Consider the following 6,000-nt stretch of genomic DNA (forward strand, 5'->3'; position numbering starts at 1 on the left):
AACGCCCACTTCACCCTATCCATCCATCTCATCCTTGGCCGTCCTCTCAATTTTTCTACCTCTGCCTTTCACTAATATTTCTTTACTTATTCTTTGCATGTGTTCAAACCACCCCAATACTCTATTATCATCCCTATCTGTCATCTCCTTTTCCACTCCCACTCTCCTCCTCACCTCGTTTCTCACTCTATCCAACCTAGTAACTCCTACCATACTTCTCAGACATTTCATTTAAACACATTTAAAAGTTTCCTCTGTCTTTCTTAAATTCCAAATATCTACCCTATACAAAGCAGTTAGTACAATCACCCCTTCATACAATCTCTTCATTGCATCCATTCCCAGATGCCTATTTCTCATGGCACTTTTTAATCCCACAAGGCATTTACTTGCTTCTCTCTATCTACATCTTATCTCTACATCTACTCCTCCCTTTCCTGCCACATGCAACCCCATGTACCTAAAGATATCCACTTCCTCCAGCTTCTCTCCTTTTATTGCTTCCATCTCACTGCAATCCTCTACCCTTGAATATCTCATCACCTTGCTTTTACTCACATTTACCTTCAACTTTCTCCTATAGCATACCTTTCCAAACTCCTTCACTAACTCCCTTAATCCCTCTTCTGACCCTGCTACAAGCGCAGTGTCGTCTGCAAACAACAACAACCTCACCTCCCACTTATCTCCATTTTCTTCAGCAATCTCCAGTCCCCTGCCCATTACCCTCACCTTTATCTGACATGATACAGCCCTGACGCAGTCTCATCTTTACCTCAAACCACTCGCTCTCTCCATATCTCATTCTGTCACAGTCTCTACTATCGTATAACCTCCTGACTGCCCTTAACAGCTTTCCCTCAATCCCATATATCTGCTATACCTCCCACAGTGCCTTTATGTTTTCCCTGTCATAAGCATTTTCCAAATCCATAAAGTCCCAAAAAACATCCTTACCTTTTCCCAAAGCTTTCTCACCTATCTGTCTTGCCACAAAAAAAACTGATCCACGCAACACCTACCTTTCCTAAACCCACATTGTTCCTCACCAATTACTCTCTCTATTCCCCTCCTACTCCTCTCGGTTAAAAACCCTCCCATAAGCCTTCCCAACTACACTCAACAAACTGATCCCCCTGAAACTACTACACTCACACTTGTCCCCTTTTCCGTTGTAAAGTGGAACTATACATGCACTCCTTCAGTCCTCTGGCACTCTACCCTCCCTTAGATACACATTAAACAACCTCACTAGCCAGTTCACTATTACTGTACCTTCCTTCTTCAGACGCTCTTCATGTATGACACCCATCTAATCCAGGAGCCTCACCTGTTCTCATTTTCAGAGCTACTTACACCTCACCTTTACTTATTTCTCCTCCATTTTCCTCTCCCATCACCGTAATTTTCTTAGCGTCTCCCACTGCTGCCACTAATCCCTCTCTATCCTCCTCCACATTCACCAGCTAAAACACTCCGCCCATCGTCCCCTTACCGCTTCCTCTTCCAAAGATCTGTCCATCCGTGCCTTCTACCTTTTCTTGTCCTTCCAAAATATATTTTTATTGCTTTAATTTTCTTTTTTGTCATTTTACATCTGCTCTCCTTTTTTTTGCCTCTAATATTTCGTTTTTCTTGTCTTTTTTCTTTATACCTCTTATACTTTTTCTCACCCTACTTTGTAACCAGTCCCTGAATGCTCGCCGCTTCTCTCCTACTACATTCTTCACTTCATCATCCCACCGCTCACTACCTTTCCTTCTATTCCCTCCCATCCTTCTTATTTCACATACAATATTTGCACATTTTGTCACTTCCTCCTTGTAACACCCCATTCCTCCTCCACACCTGCATCCACTCCATCATTCACTACTTCCCACACCTCTCTCAACTTCTCGTCATACTCCTGCTCCTTTTCCTTCTCATTTAAACAGTTTGCTCTAAGCACCTCCCTACCTTCTGTCCCTTTTCTCTTTCTCCATCTATTTTCCTCTCTCAACTTACCTTTCACCAAAAATATGATCCGATATTTCAACGCTCTCTCCCCTAAGAACATATACATCCAAAAATCTTCCTACTCTTCTCCTGCGTACTACTATTTAGTCCATTAAAGCCCTATCCACCACCCTTCCATCCACCACCATCTCCCATGTGTACTTATACTTGACTTTCTTCCCTAAACACTGTTAGCTATCATCAAGTCTTTTTCTAGCCACATCTCCACTATCAACTCTCCACTAAGGTTTTTTTTTGTCTACACTCCATACTTCCTAACCAAACCGTCTCTTGGTTCATCTACTTTAGCATGGAGATCTCCCTATTCCACTACATTGACATTTCTCCCTAAACCTTCTATGCACTCTATTAGGTTGCTTGAAGCAAACTCAGATGGAGAGAGAGTTGGTTTTATTTAGCAATAAATGTTGGGCGCCAGTAGTATAAGTCTCGCTCTATGGGCGAGAAAAGGGGGAGGATACGAGACGGCGAGGGAGGTGCCGACTGTGAGTTTCAAGTCGTGTCCCAACTTGGTCTGCTTATGGGGATGGGAAGGTGATAAAACAGGAACAGCGAGCCAGGCTCACGTATGATGCTCCGAAGCAATCTGAATCTTCGGCGTTCGCCCAGCCCTTATATACATGGGCAGGTACCCGGGCTCCTTTTTGGCGTGAGATCAAGTGTGATGTGTGGGAAGTCGGAAGTAAAACGTTCTTAAATGAATCCAGTGTTCATAATTGCGTGGAAAACTGAGGTGCAGGTTAGTCATAGCTGGCTGATGCTCGTATTGCACGTATGTTCCTCAAGGAGGCTTTGTTCCACCCGTGGGCCTCAAAGAAGCTTTGGGTCGAGTCACGCGGTAGGGTTGCGCGAGCGTGTCCCATGGGACCATTGGCGGTGTGCGTGTTTATGTCTATCTGCATGCATGTAATTTCCAAAGAACTGATGAAAAATGGACCCAAATTAAGTAACCCTAGGCAAATCTAATCTAATCAATTTAAGTCCCCATCTAAATATAACATAACAACCGTACTGAAACCATCTTGACCGCAGACTGTGTGTGTGTGTACGTGTGTGTTTCCAGTTATCTCTCCCCCGTCGGTTGACATTCACACCCACATTATCTGGTCTCCTATCCCCTTGACATCGATCTTGAATGGTAAGATGGAACTCTTTTCCCTTTCAGTGATCTAAATCCAATTATAAACCTAAAACCAACGAAGATCTATACCTTTATCTGGATCCCTTTTTTTTTTCTCCCATCTACTCAATCCAACCTTTTATCATATTTCTGTTTTTCTCTTTCTATTTAACCCTTCCCTTACCTATGTACCATTTTCGCCCGTCTTCTACTGGTGTATTTTCTTCTTCCTTATCAACCCAATCACTCGTCACACATTCACTGATACTCTCCCTCCATTCTCTTTTCAGTCTACCCACATCTCCACATTTATTAATCTTTGAATTGTTTCTTTCCCTCTACACTCTCTTCTTTCGTTCTCTTCACATGTCCACACAATCTCAGCTAAGTTCTTTTCTGATTCTTCACACAGCCTTTCAAATTTTCCATTTATCATCACTCATTATCCTAACTTTTCCATTTCTTCTAAAGGTGCCATTCATGGGATTTTGACAAATCTCTTCCGTATCCATAGTTCATTCATCATTATACTAGATATTGCTTCTGTTACATTCCACTGTTCCACCCTTCCAAATTCCTACCCACCTACACCTTAGTTCTTCCACTTGTCTTCATAACCTCCACCATGATTTAGAACAAATCATGCTCAATTCGTTCATCTGCTGTTTTACCCGATGTTTCTTCTTCCTCGCTGTCTGTGGACGAATTACCACCTGGCACATCCTCACACAATTTTAGAATACAAAGGTGGAAAGAGTCTGAAGGCACAATTCCCCCTAACGATGCGATGCAAGAAACCAAGGTTCAGCCCTCAGAAGGGACACTATTGCCAAAACGCAAGTGGTCCGCACGAAATAGGATCCGGAGTCGCCAGAATTGGTGACAATCTGGTTAATGGAACCTCAATGCCAACCCATCCAGCGAGTGCGAAGAAGCTGTACAAGTACAAAAGACTGTCCATGTCCTAAGTTCATGCCCGCAGCCACTCAATCTAACGAACACCAACTTAGTATTAACCAAAGAACATTTGAATGGCTGGCCGTCTGGCGCGATAATCTATGAACGACTCTTTCCCATCTCCATGACCTAGTTTCAAGTAACGCAGGCGACTCCCCGGTCCCAAAACGCTTTCCAAAAGACTTTCAAGATAACCACATTGTCGATGAACACCTTTTGTATTCTTCACAAAACGCTAATCCCACTCAGTTTCTTTTCATCTTCCTCATAATGTCATTCGTATGCAACGTTGAACATCCACAGTAACATCACACATCCATGTTCTAGTACAACTTCTTACTTTGGATCATCTTCTGGTCTACACATTTCTTCCAATATTAAGTTGTGTGTGCATATATATATATGCACACACAACACAAACACACACACACACACACACACACACACACACACACACACACACACACACACACACACACACACACACACACACACACACACACACACACACATATATATATATATATATATATATATATATTAGCCTCACACTCAGCACTTCACAAAATACTGACTTCAAACGAAAACGAAAACAAAAGATTGCTGTGATTTACTTGATACTCATGGAGACTCTGAAAACTATTGAACTTCTGATTCCTGTTGCCTTGTTCGAAGTCAGACTAATCCTCATTCCCTTGTGGCTGCTTCACTCAGCTTCTTTGGTACACTTGGCTTTCTTTGAACGCTCATTGGTTGATTCAGACCTCCTAAGGGTTGATATGGCTTTGCACTACAGTGTCTCCTGTAGCTGGTCACGCTACTGCTTGGGCACTCGTGGATCCAGCTAAGGTGCCACTGTCTACTACATGTTCATCAGTTTTAGTTCATTACGAACATATTACCGATTACATGTCACTGATCATGAAGACGGGCGTTCTGACGGACTGCATGTCAGTGAGCCAGAATGCAAACAGAAAGAGAGCCTTAGTTATGAGCGAACGACCCAAGGACCTTAGCGGTTCTAGCACGCGCGCGCGCGCAACCCTTGTGACAAAACGATTGGAAGTTAAACCAGAACTTCCAGCCGTGTTATCACAGTGAGCTGAGCCTAAGCGAGCCAGAGACAGACTGATGCCCAATCGATCTACATCGTGACACTCTAACTCCCAACGCATACGTCAGGGACACGTGTTCCAGCGAGTGGGATGGAAGGGGGTGGGAGAGTCGATGGGGCTGGGGGATGAGGATAGAATGTGTTGGTTTAGTTACATGTGTGGGTGGGGGAGGGAGGGGTAGAGGGTTATTAAGTCATACCTCTCTCGTAATCGAGGTTGTTAGTTCAGAACCATGTAACAACTGTCCAATGGTCTTCCGCGTTTCTGAAACGCGTCTGGAGGTCAAACAAGGTCAAATAAGGCCAAATGAGGTCATGCTCTTCTTTAGCCGCTGTGCACGTCTTCCCCACTTTTTTTTCATCTTCTTGCAGACACGGTGCGTATCTATCCACTTCCGCTGTCATACGCGTCATGCAAACTTCATCGGGAGTGTCGTCGGATGATTTCATTAAGGCAGTGGATTTGTAATATACTCGAGGTCACATTATACGTATTCATTTGATTTTCCCTTGTAAATAAATAAATAAACAAATAAACAAATAAATAAATATGTAAATAAATAAATACATAAATAAATATGTAAATAAAGACATACATAAATATATATGTAGTTGTAGGTCAGCCTTCATGGTCCACTCAGGACCGGTCTATCCCCTGAAGGACGATACAGCCTATATGTGTCAACACGGTGGGTTAACTCGGTTTGGTGTGCGTATATATATATACACACACACACACACACACACACACACACACACACACACACACACACATAACACATATATATATATA

At 43.0% G+C, this 6,000-nt stretch overlaps 2 protein-coding genes across 5 annotated transcripts in view; one reads left to right on the forward strand and one right to left on the reverse strand.

Moving 5' to 3' along the window:
* The window catches only part of LOC143028603 (uncharacterized), a 210,081-nt gene that overhangs the window by 94,361 nt on the left and 109,720 nt on the right, over positions 1-6,000 (forward strand). The gene's annotated exons all lie outside the window — the stretch shown is intronic.
* Positions 1-6,000, reverse strand: part of LOC143028600 (baculoviral IAP repeat-containing protein 2-like) — a 74,176-nt gene that overhangs the window by 47,087 nt on the left and 21,089 nt on the right. Inside the window, exon 1 of one of the 3 annotated variants that reach the window (XM_076190935.1) lies at positions 4,708-5,131. The exons of the other annotated variants lie outside the window; for them this stretch is intronic. The gene's annotated coding sequence lies outside the window, so the exon portion shown is untranslated. Of the gene's footprint in view, positions 1-4,707; positions 5,132-6,000 lie in introns of those variants that run through there. 3 annotated transcript variants of the gene reach the window in all.

The sequence above is a fragment of the Oratosquilla oratoria genome, chromosome 9, assembly GCF_046742065.1.
Source record: "Oratosquilla oratoria isolate Oo_2021 chromosome 9, ASM4674206v1, whole genome shotgun sequence".
Lineage (NCBI taxonomy): Eukaryota > Metazoa > Arthropoda > Malacostraca > Stomatopoda > Squillidae > Oratosquilla > Oratosquilla oratoria.